The sequence below is a fragment of the Oryzias melastigma genome, linkage group LG20 (assembly GCF_002922805.2).
Source record: "Oryzias melastigma strain HK-1 linkage group LG20, ASM292280v2, whole genome shotgun sequence".
Classification (NCBI taxonomy): Eukaryota; Metazoa; Chordata; class Actinopteri; order Beloniformes; family Adrianichthyidae; genus Oryzias; species Oryzias melastigma.
In genome coordinates this window covers 15529501-15549297 of record NC_050531.1, presented here as the reverse complement: position 1 = coordinate 15549297, position 19797 = coordinate 15529501, and the positions used below count along the sequence as shown (strand labels likewise).

At 39.5% G+C, this 19797-nt stretch overlaps 1 protein-coding gene and 1 long non-coding RNA gene across 5 annotated transcripts in view; one reads left to right on the top strand and one right to left on the bottom strand.

The window, feature by feature from the left end:
• Positions 1-19797, top strand: part of ntng1a (netrin g1a) — a 156233-nt gene that overhangs the window by 28506 nt on the left and 107930 nt on the right. The window lies entirely within an intron of this gene.
• LOC112151640 overlaps positions 1-19797 on the bottom strand; it is a 35827-nt gene that overhangs the window by 12964 nt on the left and 3066 nt on the right. The window contains exon 3 of the long non-coding RNA XR_002920165.2: positions 12837-12872. This is a non-coding gene — a long non-coding RNA (uncharacterized LOC112151640). The remainder of the gene's footprint in view (positions 1-12836; positions 12873-19797) is intronic.

Sequence of the window (19797 nt, the reverse complement as noted above, 5' to 3'; positions counted from 1 at the left end):
GGGCCGCGAGTTTGAGACCCCTGGTTTAGAGGATGGATGGATGGAATTACTACACAAACTACATCTTCCTTGTTGCCTCAGCCGCCCCACTCTTGACGTTCGGAATGGTTTTAAGGCGTGGGTTTGAGTGGGTGTGGTTGCAGTCAGTTGTTTTTGCGTTTAGGTCAAATCACAAACAAAAGGGCATATTTTGTGGTTAGACTTATCGATCCAACCAGAGTGTAGCATCCGATTCCCTTTTAGGGGATGTGTGCGCTGACCAAGCAATTTGGGTCCAGTCCGCTGGGCTTTTCCCCCCTTTAACATTTAAGTTCATTTCAGAATGCACACATAACCAACACACCATATAAACACAATATAAACATCAAATCTACTTTTAAAGACAAAATTTATCACCAAAGTGCCCAAAAAGACCTTGTTGTGGTAGAAACTGCCTTATAAAAATCCAAGTTTGTGATCAAATGTGTTAAACTTCAGGGTAGAATCATATAAAGTTTAATAGAACATGTATTGACACTAATTACCTGAATACAGACAGTTAACGAAGGCTAAACAGCTCCCGGTCTGCCTGCAGCAGGAAGGAGCTGCTGTGCCTCTGTGGCGTGTTGAGGCTCTTGGAAGTGGGAGGGGCAGATGGCAGCACAGCGCTGTGAGATCTGTCCTTTAAGCTGATGCTTGTGAAGGTCAGTGGATGTGCCACTCCTTTGATTTGTTGTATTTACAGGTGCAAGTCTGTGTGTTTTCCTTGAGCGTTAGGTCAGTTTTCAACCTTTATTTATATCAGGGTTTTCACGGTTGGGATTTCGGTTTTGCAAAGATTCCTTTGCTTACGGCTTAACAAAAGGATGGGGAATGAGTAGAAAAAACTGGAAAAGGAAACCAAGGCTAGCGCTTTGTGAAAAAAAAGTGACTCTACGACTATTATTTTTCCCTTTTTTTGTGTCATTGACTCCAGCTCAAACAAAATGAAGTCAAATCAGTCACCATTTTTTCACAATATGGACGTCGCTATGTTTGAGCCACAAATTGTTGGTAAGATATTGGTCGCATATCCCAAGATACCACAGTATTTTCAGCGTATTTGCTATCTGGAGGCGTTAGTCGCATTTATACACGCTATGGTGTGGCTGCGTTTTAAAGACCCCCTCCAATGACATCATCCTTTTGTGTGTATTTAACACATTCATGTAGCATTTTCACCTAGTAGAAGACCTATATAAAATAATTTACGATTAAAACTGCATGTGTGAGTATTCCCTAATTCAAATCAGGAGTAGATGAAAATCGGATGCTTGAAAAATGAAATTGTCGAGCCAAAACCTTATTTCCAGTTTCCACTTGCAGACAAATAGATCTGTTAGCGTCTTAATTTTCCTCGTTTGCATTGGTATCTGGCTCAAAAATGTACGGCTGACTAGCTTAGAGATTGTTATGCCACGCTAATGTTAGCTTGGCGTCTTGAGAAGCTGTAAACTAGCGTCAGAGAGTGTAAACAAAGGCTATGTCCGAATTCCCACCCTTATCCCTAACTGCTAAAAGACTATAAAGCGCGGGACTCTATAGTGCCCTGGATTTTAAAAGTAATTCCAACACCATGCTCACTACTTCACTTTTGTTTTCTAAACGCCGGATATGACGTCACCGATTTCACGAAGTAAAAATCGAATCAATATGAAGGTTTCACAATGCCTACTTATGACTCCACTGTGTTCTGATGATGAAAACAAAACGTTGATGGTTTGTTAAAAAATTGATTTAGACACATTTTTCTTGCAAAAAGTTTTCACCGCAATGCATTGTGGTCTATATCTGGTACCATGGTGAGTATTGATGCATGCAAGTTTTAACATGGACTTTTTGGAGATTTCTACTGCTCTTGATTTTGGAATTGTAGATTGGAACAGCACTACAAAATGGCGAACACACTTTATAGTGAGAAGGGAAGGAAATGGGACATAGCCAAATGCTGGATGGAATATTAGCGGAGCTGGCTTCCGCGCCAACAGCCTCGCCCACAATGCAGAATCATATTTCTAATGAGCTGCAGAAAATATGTTTTTAGAATGAAACAGGCTTTTTGATTTTGGCTAAAAACGACATATTCATCATTAAAATACCACTGGGAACGACTTTACAAAAGAAAAAAATATAGTTGGAGTGGGACAGAAAAAGTTAAAATTTTATAGTGAGCGAACACTTTTTCTCTTAAAGTTAACATTGGTCGAAGCCAGTGCGGCACATTTCGAGGTTGTGCGGTGTAAGTCCATTGCGTAATTGTTGGTATATAAAAACGGGCCATTCTACATGCCTAATGCCCGTCATCTACATTTGTGACCACGCTAACAATCTTAACAATCAAAAAAATCAAAATTTTCATGAAATATCAAAGATTCTGCCCATACCTCCCCATCGAGCAATGGCGGTTGTATTTGTGACTGTAGCACAAGCAGCGATTGGTCCAAATCAGTCTGAGTCCTTATTTCTATGGCAACCACCCTCGCCAATCAAGAGTGAGCTTGTTGAAAGACCACACCCCTACCACTTTAAATCGGACTATGCGAAATTTGTCAAACATTACGAGACTTCAACGCGGGCCCACAAATATTTCTTAAGGCATCTGATTAGCTAGTTTATAGTTTTTCATTATATATATATGTAGTATTCTGACAAATATAATGACTAATAACAGATTTGTCTGTTGAAGTCAATTGGATTTTGGCTACTTCCTGTCTGGAATGCCAGTGGGGCGGCGTCTCTCATTCCACTTCTTATATACAATCAATAGTCAAAACACAAGATTCTCATTTGTAAACTTGAAATGGTGACACTAATACTTGAACAGAAAAGATTTTTAACCCATTTTTGTCAATTGACTGTGAAAAGAATCTGTTTTTTTGTCCTGTGTAAAAACTTTTGCACCAGCCTTTACTTTCCAGGATCGTCGTCACCTTCTATGCTATTAACCACCACATAGGATTATCACTTCATCATTATCACGTGATTATTTCTGGTTTAGGCAGGAGTGCGAACGAGAGACTTTAAAGAGGAAGCAGGAGGGATTTTTTTTTCCTTGCAGGAAAGAAAAAAAAAAAAAGTTTTTTGAAAGCAAAGTCAGAGAAAAGTTGGTGCGCGCGGCGCGAGGAGCTGCCGTGTGATGTTGCGTGTCAGTGTGACTCGTCTATCTGGGCTCCCATCAAGGCTGTCGGTGCCGCCTCACGTTTACACTGTCAAAACAAGATAACAAGAAGCCCCCTTGACTCCAGTCTCCTACAGGCTTTACTCTTTTTTTCCCCCTCTAAAATATGGAGGAGAAAGTTTCCCCATTTCCCATAAACACAGATGAGCAAAAAAAAGGAAAATTCTAAGTTTTTTTTTAAGTTTAAAGTCGTTTTGGACTAAGAAAGAGTCTTTGAATGCAGCAGGAGAGACGGTTTCCAGCATCCTAAATATTGTAGCTCATTTTTTTCTGTGAATCTCCAGATGCAGAAAAAAATGATAAATTCTCTGGAAATTAATATTGAGAATAAGTCATAAAAGGAAGGCTCGCTCGTAGCTCAGATTCAGAGTCTGGGGCTCTTGGAGACGTTGGCTATTGACTTTAAGTCACACAAAGAGATGGTATTGTCTCTTTGTTAAATGCTCTCTGGAACGGAGGCCTCACACGTGTTAGGAACCCGCTCCGTGAGGCCTTCAGGGTCTGACTTCTGCATCCTTCAGATTGGATTTTTTTTGTTTTGTCTTTCTCACGTACAGCTCAGTGGGCTTTAAATCCCTCATGCGATTCTAGGGGGGGCTTTTGTTGCATTTCACAGTTCATGACTCGTGAAAAATTATAGTCCCCCCCTGCCTTTCCTCTTCTACATGAGACCCGTTGATGAAGACGCAGCAGCGGAGCAGCTGGAGACTTCCGCCGGCTTTTAATTGCTCTTTGAACCTCCGAGGTGGATTTCCCGTCAGGGCTCACAAGGTTTAGCTCTGATTTTTGCAATAACCACCCCCCACACACCAACACCACCAACCCACAACCAGCATCCCTCGTTGGCCAATAAATAACAAATAGTGAGTGCTCACATGCAACAGCAGCTTAGAGCATAAGAAGACACATTTTTTAAGTGGAACTTGTGTTTTTATTTATTTGCGTTTAGGGCTTGTAATGCTAACTACAGCAGATTAGTGGGGTAGAAGTTAATGACCCAATAAAAATATCTTTTAAATCAACACATTTTTCAGAAAATAAGTCTTGTTTTGTTGCAATTTGGCCGGGGGTGCGACTTATAAGAGCAACTTATATGGGATCAAAAAAAAATTAAATTGCAACAACCACTAGAGGGCACTGTAGGTGTGTGCATGAGTATTTGCTACTGCAGAAGAAGAAGCGTTGCTCAGTCTTATGCACAGAAGATTAAAAATTCAAAGTGTTAAGCGACTTAAAGTGATATACAGAGCTAAGTTGACTTGTTAGCATGTTCTTTTTGCTATGGTTACCGGGATAATTTTTTGTATGTTTCGCTAAAATACTAGATTTCTCTGTTTCATGAAATTACAGCAAATAAGGTTACGATAATAAAACACGCATACATTCATCCTACTATTGTTATTTATTTCGTTATTATGATTTTCCTGTCAAGATGAAATATCTGTTTTTGTTCCCATATTTATATCTCACAAAAGTGTGACTAATATATGATTTTCTTTAATATTAGCTGCTCTGGAGTGACTCATAATTTGAATAATGCAGCACTCAGAAATGCAATTTTGGGCTAAATTTCCTTTAAGTTCCACTCCAGCTATATATTTTTTTCTAATTCCAATTATGCAGTTTTTAGCCAAATTCAAAAAAGCTGTGTGCTTTTTTAAGCCTTTTTTACGCAGAGCGGCAGGAGTTTATCAGAATCTTGCTTATGAGTTGTAGGTAGTACTGTTGGCACGGAAGTAAGCCTCTGCTGATGTCCCATTATCCCTTTGTTGGCACTTTCTCCTGCTAGCTTACAGCCCTTACAACCCCAAGCTAACATTAGCAAAAAGGATGAGCTATATCAGAGCTAGCCATATAGCTATGAGCACAAGCCCAGCTTGGACGAGGAAATCAAAGTCGTAGATTGTTCTCTTATGAATGAAGTGTACAGGGAGATTTTGGCCCTGCCCATTTCAGTTGCTGCGTCACATGTCAAATGGCCTTTTTTAAAATCTCATCCCCATGATTTGAAAAAAGAAATACTCAAAAACATAGTTTTAATCTTAAATTATTTTTAAATTACACATTTTTACGTTTTTCATTTTGAGAAAAATGCCTCAAGAACATGCTAGAAACACCAACAACAGGATTTCCATTGGATTGGGTCTTAAATATGTCCCCTAGTCTTTAAGGTTAAAAATTCTATAAATTAAACATTTTGATTTATAAAGGTAACAGCAGAAATGCTCTAGTCAAAGTACAGATATATGAATTAGGTCAGGTTAGCTTAGTAGCTCCTAGCATCACAAGCCAGCTGTTGAAGGGAGTTTAGCATTCTTCCGCCATCTTTAAACTACTTCAGTGCCTTGTTATTGTTGTTCAGCATTGGTTCCCGAGTTTGTAATCATTTTCAACATAGGTTTATGGATGATACTTTGACGCTCGTTTGGAACTCTTTGACTTCCTGTTTGAAGCAGGTGGGAAATCGAAGGCAAATCGGTTCCTGGTCAAGATCCTTGGCAAGTCGGTCCTCACTTATTAAATCTTTAACTTTACAGCAAAAACAAACATAGTTGATGTAAATAAGTACGTAAATAAATACATAGTAACTACTGCATTCATACACACTTTTATTTCATGTTTTAAATTTAGATTTGATAGCTAAATGTTCTTGAATGATTGTTTTGTCTTTAAATTGATGGGTGCTGTTGAATAGGAATGAAGAGAGCTATTTCCTACATCACAAATATGATCTATTTCCAACCACATTTTTTCATCTGCTCCTGATTCACAGTGATTTGAATTCATAATTTATATTTTCTCGATATATGTCCATCACCAGGAAAATGCCACAAGAACTTTTTAACAACACACTAAATTTTTTTATCAGTGTGAGTAACGCTAGCAATAATGTCTCTTTTTTCTTTTAATTTTTTATCGCTGCTTGGGGGTCAGACGTGGCGGCAGTCGTAGGGGGGATGCTCTCCTTCTACTCAGCATTTCAAAGCAGCAAATTCTCTCATCCCAGATCGGCATAAGGAAGACTGGACCTTCTCGGAGTGGCTTTTAGAGTGTGTGTAGCTGTTTCTGCCACACCATCAGCTTCTATTTGTGTCTGTTTGCCACACCACAGGCTTTTATGAAATTTGAACCGGCGTACGTATCTTATTATTTCAGGTGACTGTTCGCATCTATTTTAGGATCTGAGTTGCATTATAAGCCATATTAATATCTTGGGGGTTGTTTTTTTTTTTTTTTTTTAAAGTTGCACATTACAGAGCAGCATGTCTGCAACGTGTCGGAATCGATTTCATCTAACCCGTTTGGGTCTCCAGTCACCATTAGATGTGTCAGTCAAGCTACAGAGCTGCAGATACAATACGCCCTTCGTCTGGGATTAACATAATTTGCTCTCCCTCCTCCATCAGGAGGCTTTTTAAACATGCGTGCACATTCTAAAGAAATGCTTCCGCGGTGCAACAATTATGTTTATGGAAAACATAATCACTGACTGGATTCAGTTCAGAGACAGAGCTTTTCTGACTGAATTAAGAGCTGCGTTTTTGTTTTTTTGAAATTGTCTTAGAGTCAGATGGAGGTGGATGCAGAGCCTACTGCATGTCTGACTCATGCTTCTTTATTTTTACACAAATTTTCAGGAAAATATTCTGAAAGAAAGTTTCACCAAATCAAGAGTGAAAACAACCCAAATGAAGGCAAGAGTGTGCTTTAAGTGCCATATTTATGTACAATTTTCATTTATTGATGGGTTACGTTCTAAAAATAAGTGAAATAAGAAGAATTTTGGATGTTTTAAGGCTGTAAAGTATTTCTTTATTCAAATCCTGATTAAAGAGCAGACGGAAAAAATGCTTTTTGAAAAAAATCTATTTGTTATGTAGAAAACATGATCGACACGAGCTCTCTCATCCACTAATAGAAGACTAGATCCATGAACATCTTCGTTTTACTCGTCCGAGCTGGTATCTGGCTCAAACTCTGGCTGGATGGCTCCAAAATTGCTCACCATTTTTGTTGCACTGCTAATGTTAGCTTCGGGTAGCGACGGGCTATAAGCTAGCAGGAATGCATTTGTTTGAACAGAACAATCTCAGTTATGGGTGATGGGAAAAGTCATGCCAAAAGTCCCGCTTTGCCAAAAAGGGCATAATCATAGTTAAATAACCACTGGGAATGCTTTTAAAACAGATGATTGGAGAGGGTCTTTAATTAGGAATTCTCTGTTGCAAAGAGATTATCTCAAAACATAAGGACATTTTGAGGATAATTTATAATTGATTTTGAATTTATTTAATGAACATTCATAGACTAGTAGGAAAAAATAGGGTGACAAAAGGTGTATCAGAAATCTGTTATTTTGTTATTCAGATCAAATTTAGACTACCTATGATGTGTGTGTTTGGCACCTGTTATTGTGGTTGTAAAATGCTTCATAAATAAAGTTGGACTGAACTGAACGGTCTCCCAGATTACTTTGAACGGCAGCCCCTGCATAACATCTCTTCTGTCTGACCTGCTCTGAGCGCGGGGCAATCTTTGAATCAATAGGCGTGCTAACAGTGATGGAATGGAATGTGTAATGTGAATGGAAAATCACCCACGTATGAACTGTGTCAGAGCGTCTCACTGCTGCTCCTCTCAGACCCCTCCTACTGCTTTGAGAGCTACAGCAAAGTGAAGAAGTCAAATTTGTAGCTGAAAAAAATAAATGTAGCCAAGAAAATGTTGAGGAAAAAATGAGTCAACGTAAAATGAAAAATCGAACTCTGCTTGGCTCAGTGGGTCTGTTTATTCATGAATAAAGTCAGAGAAATCTTCCAGCGTAACCAGTCAGATTTTGTTGAAGAAAGCCCCCGATTCTCTATTTCCTCCAATCTTTATACCCAAGTGTGCGTGGCTAAAGCACACACACACCGCCTTAACAATCCATCTTTGGCAATCCTACCAGAGGAATCTTCGTCAACAACAGTCGAATCCAACACCACATCTGGTTTTCCTTCTTATCTTTCCTGGAAACTTTTGTCAGACCATTTGTTTTAGACACTTTTCTGGACGCTGGAATTGAGAAATGTCACGGCGACCTAGTACCTCTTCCAACTCAAAGTCTGAAACATTAGCTCATATTCCTTGGACTAAATACTCGAAAACATCATTAATTCTGAAGTTCACTTTGGGGTTATAGCTTGCATGTTCCGTTAGGACCACCGGGCAGAAATGGAACAGCTATTTTTCCTACAAAAACAGCCTGTAGATGAGAGACACAGAGACTGTGGAGGAGCGCTGATGAAATTGTCCAAGAAGTACAATGTTGGCAGTCTGTCAAAATGATATTCCCACTTTCCAAGAAGATTTTAATTTTCTCATGCTTTCAGTTTTTGTATTTTATAGTGATTTGTAACTGCTCGGGTGTCATTGCTAAATGTGACACAAGTTGATGACATCATCTGCCAATGGAATTTTACCCCCGTAATACAATCGCACCATTTAGCCTATGCTTATTTCGAGCGATCCGAAGAAGCAATAGAAGCAAACTCGATCCAGAAAGTTCTTCATCCTGGTAATACTGCAGTCCAAATATAAGAGTGGTAAGACATTACTTCATCTTAATTCAATTCCACAAAAATTAAGAAAAAATTTTCACTGCATATTTGCTCTCTAAAGCAGCTATAACTTACAAAATACAATAAATAAATAAATAAATAAAAAATGTACCACTTACCTTGTCCTGCTGCACCAGTAATTAACCACAAACTTGTTAATATAGAAGTGAGCATCTTCAGAAAACAAGCTCTATATAAACAAAAACAGAATCTCAAAGATCCCTAAATATCACTAAAAATAAAATACCAAACAACTAAAACACTGGAGACAATCGCATCATCAGCTTTGAAATTTATAAATACCATACAGAAGTTTGTCACAATCATCGTGGACAGTCGTAAACAAAATCGACCAACCCTAGTATGGACTGTATTGCACTATAGGAACACAAGATAATTGATGTTATAGCAGATTGTCATAAAGTATAGCCCTTTGAGCAGACACTGGGAAGTCGTTTGACGTCTACTGCTATGCATCGCCTTCAACAACTCAGAACCCTATAGGGACGCAATACGATTGATGCGATTGACAATAGCTATGAAGTAGTAACCAGTCTTCAACCCATCTCTGGGAAGTTGTTTAATATCTGCTACCACATACCGGATCCAACAACCCTTTGTTGATGGTCATAGGTTGTTCTCAGTACCCGATAGGGATGCAACCCAGTACAATTGATACGACAGACGATTGTTAGGAAGTATAAACTTTCCTTTTACCCAACACTTGGAAGTCTTTGTTGTCGGATGCCATACTTTGCCTCCAATAACATCCCATTGATGGTTACAACCAGATGTTAGTGTAGGGACGCAATATGATTAGTGTAATGGATAATCACTATCAAGTATAAACTGGACTTTTAGCAGACTTCCATGCGTCACCTTCAACAACTCCTCGTCGATAGTTCTTAACAGGCATCAGCACCTAGTAGGGACGCAGTAGGATCGATGCGTCTAACGATTGCTATAAAGTAGTAACCAGCCTTCAACCCATCACTGGGAAGTTGTTTGACGCCTGCCACCACGCATCGATTCCAACAACTCTTTGTCGAAGGTTATAAACAGTTGTCAGTGGCCGGTAGGAACGCAGTACAGCTGATGCGATGGACGATCGCTAGGAAGTATAAACTGGCCTTTACCTCAAGATTTGGAAGTCGTTTGACGTTGACCTCCAACAACACCTTGTTGATGGTTGCCAACAGGCGTCAGTGTAGGGATGCAATACAATTAGTGCAATGGACGATCACTATGAAGTATAAATCGGCCTTTGATCGGAGGCTCGGAAGTCTTTTTACTTCTACTGCCATGCATTGTCTCCAAGAACTTCTCATCGATTGTTCTAAACAGGCATCAGTACCTGGTAGGGATGCGATACGATTTATGCGATGGCCGAACGCTATAAAGCATAAACAGGCTGTTAATTAGACACTGGGAAGTCGTTTGATGTCTACTGCCATGCGCTGATTCCAACAACTCTTTCAATGGTTATAAACAGTTGTCATAGCCCAATAGGGACACAGTAGGATTAATGCGGCGGCTGATCTTTTGGAAGCATTAACTTGTCTTTAACCCAACACTAGGAAGTTGTTTGATGTTGGCTGCCATGCTTTGCCTCCAACAACACCTCGTTGGTGGTTACAAACAGGCGTCAATGCCCGGTAGGGACAGAATTCAGTTGATGCGATGGCCGAAAGTATAAACTGGCCTTTAACCCTCGTTGTCTCTTACAGAGGCGGACAAGGTGGAAAGGATTTCATGTCAGCCACGGACACCAGTAAAGACACCTGTCTTGCGGGGTCCATGTGACCCCACTTTTAATGTATACATGCCGAGGATTGCTCAAGGGTCGATCAGACTCTGATAAGTCGTTTGACGTCTGCTTCCATCCGTTGAATCCAACAATTCCTCATTGATGGTTGTAAACCAGTGACAATGCTTCTGTGATCTTCTATTAAATCTACACAGGAGGGCGCACTGACTGGGAAAAGAAAACTGCAAGTTTTAATGATTCCTACGTGCACCGTCCCACACACGGCCGACTTGCCTTGTAAGCTAAGCCTCCGCCCCGCCGAGGGAACTGGAGAGGTCGGCACACAAGACAAAGACCCGTAAAAAAGTGCTTGCTTAATTAAAGAAGCCAAACAACCAGTTCAGCTATTTACACCTAACTCTGACATAAATCTGCAGTTATCGCACTGGCGAGACTGTCCTCTCACCAATTTGGGAGGCCCCCGAGAGCTTTTCCTTAATAAGCAGACCTCCTGATTAAGCAGAGGAGTCTCTTTCCGTAAGGGGGCAACAGGACATGAGAAGCCGGCTCTAACTAGAGGGAGGATAGTTAGTAAAATGCCATCATAGATATAGAAAATGGCTAAACTTTTTTATCTTCCTGACTTAGGACGGAGAGAGCAACTAGCAAATTGGGTTCAGACTTGTGGTGTCTGATGGGCATTGGCCTAAAGGTGCAAGGACATGGACATTTGGCATTTCGAGTTCTCCATCTGCCTCCGCCTCATTGCTCCTCCAATTAGTAAATTGTTTTATTTCCTTTGGCTGCAGACGTGTTTTTCAGGCCTTTATTTAGCTCTTTCTGTCTGGGTTGCAGGGGAAATCTCTCCTGAGAGGCGCCTGGCTCTGGATCCAGACGTGTGATGTGACCAGTGTGCTAAGAGTTATCTGCTCATTACGTTTGCCAGCGAGCGATTGGAAAAGCATCACTCTGAATGTGTGGGACTTAAAAACAATACCGTTAGAGAAAAAAACATAAACTGATATTTTTTTGTGGTATAAACTACTGTCATGTTGAAGGTCGCTTGTATTCGTCGGAGCTCAAACAATTCTCCCACAAGGGCAATAAATTAACCTTTTAACATCGGAGTTGTAGCTCTAATGTTAACCTCACGCAATCAACATAATTCCAACAGATTCTTAAAGTGGAGAAAAGTGGATATTTAACGCTTTAAGCTGCTTTTCTAGTATTTCAGAGTTTGTTGGAACTACTGTAATTCAGCAAACGGTCAAAGAGTTACGGTAATTCATAAAGTGTGTGTTTTTCCTGTCACCGGGGACAACTGCAATGTTAAAGGGTTCAAAAATATTTTGGAGGTGGGAAGCTCAGATTTAACCCCACTTCACTGTTTTTGTCTCTATTCTTTAACCGTGCAGCATTACTATGTTACATCTCATAATGACTTTGAAAAAAGCTACTACTAATCATGACTGTACTGACCCGTCCTGGAGATTTGATGGTAGTTGACTGCTTGTTTTCCTCGGCTGCACTCTAAATACTTTACCGCTTACACCCCGGCACTGTCACTATGTTCCTTGGTATGGTAGCTAATGGTGTTCACTCCTTTTCTTGGTTCTAGGGTTAGGGTTGCTTCTCTTATGTCTGATTGGTCTCATCCCCTGTATTTTGCCAATATTTAGGACCAATAGGTTCTGATCCTTGTGTTTTGTGGCACAATTGAGGTTCAATTGATATTTTTGCACCCACAACATAAACAGACATCACAATTCTCGGTTTACAACCGACCTGTATTTTATAGTTCTGAACCAAATCATGGAGAAAACGAATCGTAAAATCTTTAGTGCCAACCAGTATGTTCATGTTGAAAGTGTCAAACGTGCTGTGCTAAGAAGAATTCAGTATTTATAGTTTTATTACATTACACCAGGCTTAGGATAAGACAACTTTCTTTAATTAGCAAATATTTAAAAATATGTATTCTTTTTTAGGTTGTTTTGTAATATGGAAGTCATATATCACATGAAACCAAACTGTGACCCAAAAATTGAGGTTTGAACTTAATTGTGGGGAAAGAGAATTGTTGCATCTCTAAACCAAATTGATCTCCAAGGTCTCTGTGAACACCGTTAGACCAAGCATTCAGTGCTCGAGAACAAGCCAAACGCGATTTCTGCAACCAAACCAGCCATTTTTGGAGGTTAAACGTACTCTGACACAGAACCAGAGGTATAAAAAAAACACAAAGACATCCGGAATGTTTGGTCCTGATCAGATATTGTTGGTAAAATCTCACCTGATGTCTGTTGCGGTCCGTTTCCGATGAGCCTTCCTGCAGTGAATCAGACCAAAAAGTGAAGGTAAGCCATGAATCTGAGGGAGCACGGTTCAAGAAGGGGAATGGTCCAGCAGGTGTAGGGATAACTGCCAAAAATGGGATAATCTGCAATATTCTCTACTGTAAATCCTAAAACCCTTTTGATTGTTCTTCTCATTTGTCCCATTTGCCTTTTTTCATGAGAACTAAAGGTTCCTATAAGGTTCCTATTGGATCCATTGAAACTCCTGGTCCATTTTAAAAAGTACCATTAGCTCAAAGGGTGAAGGTGACCCCCTTAGTCAAAAAGCGCCATCAAACTTAAGTCCTTTTAATATACAACAAACAAACTACACTGCTGGTGGTACAGAGGTAAAGCGGTACACCTGTGATCGGAGAATCGTAGGATTGGTTCTCGCCTTTCCCACCCATGTGTCAAAGTGTCCTTTGGCAAGACATTGAACCGATGTTCCGATGTATGCTTAAATGGATGACCTGCGGTTGTTAGATTTATGTAACTTTTAAACAAAAATCAGAAATGTTGGCTTTGATAAACATCTTTTTGTGTTTTTAACCAAAATGTTTATGAGTGTGTGCAAATATTCTTGTGTCGTCTTGATGGAATTCCTAAGTCTGGGAACCTGATTTTTAGTAGAATTTTTGTACTAAAATTTGAGTATCTTTGCACGTACGGAAAAAAAAATGTGAAGATTGAATTACTTTTTACATTTTGGCATATAACTCCAATCAATTCAAATGTATGTCTGAAGCTTTATAATCACACAAACTATTTGTTAATGAGAAAAACTGCTTCTGTCACAACCCCACACACGTTTAAACCTGAACTAAACTGACCCATTTCCTTTAGGAAAAAAACAAGAAATCGGGTTTACTGAACAAAAATCACATACAGAGGGGATCATAATGGCGTTTAAAGCTAAAAAACAAAAGCAAAAGAACATATTCAGACTCCCAGAATTTTAATGTTCATGGTATAAATGAACAAAATTTTGCCTAAGCCCTTGATTTTTTTGTTGTGGCTGACTCTTTTGAACCTCTGCGATTGCTTTAGGGAATATGTCAAAATAAGGAGAAAAAAAAAGCCAATGTTTCTGTGTGTTTGTTGTTGTTGTGCGACTGTGTCTGGCTGTGTATTCAGGATGCCATGTGGCACAGAGCAACTCAGCTTTGCTCTGCCAAGAGATAAGAACACAGGGTAAGCTGTTCGCTGCGCCCGCCTACTGGATTGCACGGCGCAATCGTCTTTGCTGGAAGTTGTTAGTGCGCCTTTTTTTTTTTTTCCTAATGTGACATTTTTAACTGATGCTATTTGCTAGCAATACTCACATCCCCATTTAAATGATTGGAAATTGTGTTGTCAACAAAAAGTGGATTTTTATAATCACTGGAATAATCTTAAGCTTTTATGATCATTTCATAACAACCGCGCCGGTGATTATCTGTTATTATCTCAGATCTGTGTTCTAAAATAAAGGTGGTCTGCTTCCTAAAGCGACCGTGCGAGACTGTTGTGCTGACTGGATGCATTTCTTGGGGGGAGATTAGTGCCAGGAAATGTTGGCTGCAGACAGCAAACAGGTCTGCAACAATGGGGCAATGCCTGCTGGGAAGTGTAGGTGGAGGCTGGCATATGGCTGTGGTGCTCACAGGCTTCAGTGCTTAGCCTTGTTTATCTGCCTTTACAGCGCTATTCAAGTGTGCACAACTGCGATAATTCCATCCCATAGTGGTAATTTGGGTTCTGGTGCTGTGGGGCTAAAGGGGTCAGAATACATACAGAGTCTAGTCAGATGCTTTCCAATAAACTTTGATCATTAACTCGCCTTACGGACGTTCAAATGAATCCCTAACTAAAGGCGATGGGCCACATTATATTCAGTAACTACTATCTTTTGAGTCTTTTCCTCTCCATCAGTTATAATCAATAATCCCGGTTCTGTCTCCATGCTTCTGTTAGCTCTTTTTCTGCTTTAACATTTTCAGTAATGGCTCCATAAAAGCTGAAATTAATACCAAAAAGGCACGACTTATAGCTTTTAAAGGAGCGCTGCCATTAGTCCTGCCCTATTTACTGCTCTCGCCAATGCAACAAAACGAGCTGCTATAATATGACACGTCCTGGCAGTGCTGGGTCCACTCTACATGTGTGTGTAGTGGGCAGTAGGTCAGAACTGAACCAGAACACTCTTACTCGGCTGGTGAATTTGAGGTGTGACTTCTCAAACATTAGGAAAAACTGCTCAAAGTCAAGAGGCTTTTATGTTTCATTTTGAAACTAAAATTGGACAAACTGTGAGAAAAAACAAAGTCACTATAGACGTCAGTCGAAGTATGATCATTGACTGTAAATGAGAACTGGACCAAGTGACATCATCCATAGAAAGTCAATTCAGTCACCACTTTTTTTGCAATTCGGACAGCCATGTTGGAGCCTGTCAATGTCAGTAATTTGTGTTTGACATGCTGCGCAGATCGCCTTTAGCGAGGTGTATGTATGGGGTAAGATAGCTGTCAAAAAGAAACATATTCATAAATACATATTTTGTATTCACAAAAATAAATTCGTATTCATAAATACAAAGTTGTGCAAAAATGTATATTTTGTGCCAAACTTACATAAAAAATATGAATACAACATATATTTTTACATTTAAAATGTCTCTTTTGAATACGAATTTTCCTCGTTTTGAATACGACTTCTCTCTGTCTTGGATACGGATTTCTCCTGTTACCTAACTGTCAAAACTACATCAGACAGAGAGAAGTCGTATTCAAAACGAGGAAAATTCGTATTCAAAAGAGACATGTTAAACGTAAAAATATATGTTGTATTCGTTTTTTTTATGTAAGTTTGGCACAAAATATAAATTTTTGAACAACTTTGTCTTTAAGAATACACATTTCTTTTTGTGAATACAAAATATGTATTTATGAATACGTTTCTTTTTGACAGCTATCTTACCCCATATGTACGCTGGTTAGTTTTTAGCTCCAATGTCACATGTCACAAAAGTATGGTGAGAATCGGGCGGGTTCAAGGCGCCTACCTAGACAAACAGCCAGATAAAAAGTAAGGCTTGATGACTGCAAAACAATGCATTTTGGGAAACGTTGTCCTGTCAGTTCTTGTAGATGCTGATCAGAAATACGTGGCGCTCAATGAAGGAAGTCGTTTTTTATGGAAAGTAGTGAATCATCGATGTAAAAAAAAACAATATTTCAAATCCTCTGTGGTTATGTGTGTTATTGTTGTCTTTTAAAGTTAATTCTAATTTAAATCATATTTATTTATCTGGGACAGTGATATTATATTAACCCACCAGCTATTTTTTTTATCTGTTTTCCTTTGACAGATGTTAAATATAGGTGATCTCAAACACACTTAACGTAAGTGACTTCTATGGCAACCACTCTTACCATTCAAGAGTGAGCTTATTGGTAAGCCACGCCCCTAAAACTTACAAAAAATCTGTCAAACGTTTTGAACGTTTCAAATGAGAGAGACCACATACTTTTATTGAGGAATCTGATTGGTCCGTTAATTAAATGACACAACAGAGAAACATAATGAAATTACGATTAGCAATTACATGTGTCACTCAGTCCAGTTCTCATATACAGTCAATGGTTACAATTCCAACTCTCAAGGGATTGTCTTCAAACTTTAAACAAAGACATCACAAAAATGTGAGTTTTTGTCACTCAGATGGAGTACACTCGTCCTAGAGTCTTTCTTTCTTTGTTTCTCCCACAAAGATAAACAGTATCCAAGTTTCTTCAAAGATGGATTCGCGTGCCACATTTCTGCCTTTAGTAGCCCATCACTACACTGGTTCACAACACAAATATACTCGACGTACCCGACTCTATTGAAGACAGGACACAATTGGAAAATGTGCGATATTCTGCATCTAAAATGAAAGTTTTTTGCTGATCACCACTTCCTGAAAGACTTGTTCTCACTGTGTGATGTCAGATCGTGAGGACCCGCTCGTTTTCGTGGTTATGGGAGGGGCTGCAGTTGAGAGCTAGTGGGAGAGCATGTAAATGGAGAGCTCTCAGCAACAGGAAGGGGAGGGGCCTCCACAACTCTGAGGTGAATTTCTAATGAACTCCTGCCGTTCTGCAGAAACTATGTCCTAGAAAACATCACAAGTCTTTGATTTAGGCTAAAAATGGCAAAATCATAAATAAAAAAAAACACTGGAAACACTTTAACCACAGACTAAAATATTATCTAAGAGGGACTTTAAAACCAACCCACTTGTTTTCTCCTTAAACAAGGCTCAGGAAATTAAAATCACTTTTTTTTTTTTTTTTTTTCGAAAACTGAATAAAAATCCAAGTTTCAGCCCTGCTGGCTAAATTCTTTTTTGTTTCTACAATTGTGGTAATTATTTTAAGCTTAAGCCCATAAACATTTTTTTTTAATGTAGAAATGCAGCTTTTTGAGTGGCAGCCACTAAACACATCCATCCCCTCCCTCCTCGCCTCTTTAAATCCCTTCTGGACAATGGCCGGCTGCCTGGAGCATAAAAAAAATTCAATCCCACCTGATAAAACCTCTCGTCACAGTGACAGCTGTTGTCAAAATCAACTGCTTTGGTTTGTTTGTCAAATTAGCAAGTGGATTTCTTTTTCTTTTTTTGAGCGTTCTAATAAATAAATACATTAATAAATAAATAAAAGCACCCTGGAGGAATAAAAACGAGTTGGAGAGTTGCGGTTGCGACGTTGGCCATACATAATCTCCTTTACTGTGTGCTGTGTAAACTCTGCTGTTGGGCGAAATAATCTGATTGATGCAAAGCTTTCAATCTCGTGCATAAACAAAACCCAGTAAAAAAAAAAAAAGGCGTTTTTATCTTATTTTATATCTTAGCTTCCATTATTTTCAATGAGTAGGAAGTTCTCACATCTTGTCTGTGTGTCGTCCCGTTTTGATTTATGCAAAACAGATGCAATTTTGTCGTGAAAATAAATAAATAAACATTAAACTTGGCGGTTAAATTAGCTGCATGATGGCATATCGGCGTCTATTAAGCGTGGAGATGTTAGCACGTCTCAGCTGCATGTGAAATAGCAGAACAATTAGGTGAAATTGGACAGCATTATGGCAATGATTTAGATTATTGTCTGCAATAAAACATGGCTTAACTGAAGCCCGTGGAGTAATCAGCTAATGCTCGGAAAACAACAAACCATAATTTCAAATCGGCTGACAGAGCTGGAGGGGGTTAGAGGCCCTCGGCAGGCTGGGACGGCTCTGCCGGTCTGATCTGGACCGAGGACATTGTCTTTCTGGGGGCTAATGAAGGGCCTAAGGAGTCCACGCCGTGAGATGCTGGTTTGAGCTGGTTTGTGTGGAGCAGGCTGAGGTGAGGAGCAGACCAGCCTGAATTATTGAAAACCAGACTGGCTGCAGATCCCCACCCTTCTTCTTTCCCGTGCTGTAAGGATTCTGCAGTGATGTGCTTTTGGTTTTCTTTGGTTGTCTTCACAGCATGCTGCCGTTTTTGGCCCAAAAAACACTGTTCAGATTAGAAAAATGTGAACAAATGGACTAAAACCCAGTTTTTAGCCAAGGTTTTATAAAAGCAATTTTTCAAATAAGCCATATTTTTTGTTGAATGTTTATTCATCTTTTAACTGCACTCAAAGACCTCCGTTTGACCTTCGTCTCTCACCACAGGTTTTTACCCAACTATTTTTTCTACATCAAAATTACTCCTGAGGACTGTATTTTTCTGAGTATTCGTCACAATTATTTATCTGTTAAATTGTAATGTGGCTGGAGATATGAATAATATGTCATTTTAAAAAAAAGACATTTGTGCTCTTTATTTTCCCAACAGCAACCACTAGAGGGCACTGTAGGCATGTATTTACTACTGACAGCAACACAGAAGAAGAAGCGCTGGCAAAATAGAGTCTCCGAACTCATAATAATCGCTGGTCAGCTAGCATTAGCATGGAGCTTTCAGTGCTTGAATATACATAACAACAGCGGTTTATAACTAAAAAAGTCATGCTACAACAAAACGTCCTTACTTAGATTTAAATGTTAACTTCTGTGTTTCAGAGCACACCGATGCCAAGAAAAGCACTTCTCCTTTGCAGTTTACCTGCGCTTGAATGGTGGGATCTTAAAAAACTATTTCAGTCACCACTCTCACTACATATGTCCCTTTAAATGTAGGGGTAGGGAGAAGAAAATAATTCAGATTGGGCCTAAAGAGTTTAGATAACTTGTTAGCATGTTTTTCACACTATTGTTATGGGAATAATTGTTCATGTGTTGCGCAATGTACTAGATTCCTCTGATGTTGTATGAAGCTTACCATGGTTCAGAACAACCTACTATGTATGGTTTTTGGTCCCATACTTTTGTTAACTAAATTCCTGCTGAAAATGTAGTTTATGTACATTTTTTTTTCTATTTTACTTTGTTTTTGGATCTCTGACTTAAACTCCAGAGCAACATTAGCCTTGTTTCCGCTGAGTGGTCTGGTCCGGTATTTTGAGCGTTTCCAATGAAAAATGAATGTAAATTAAACGGTACCGACCCGCAACTCTTTAGGGCATCCATCCGTTACAGGTCCATAGAGAAATGGACCGGGGCGTAGCCGCTGTAGTCACCCGTTGATTGACAGAAAGTGATGACGACATTAGAAAGCTCCAATATAGCACTAAGCTAGCGCTTACGTTTTCATCTTTACGGCGGAATTCTCCTTAGCCGCCCCGAATCTTCTTTCAAACAACATTAAATTCCTGACGAGCTGCTGGATGACCTCCATTGTTGTTGCGTTTCTAGTCGTCACACTACAATGACACGCTAGTGGTCTACACCAGTGGTCCCCAACCTTCTTGGGGCTGTGGACCGGTCAGCCAGTGTGGAGCTATTCCGTGGCCCGGGGGG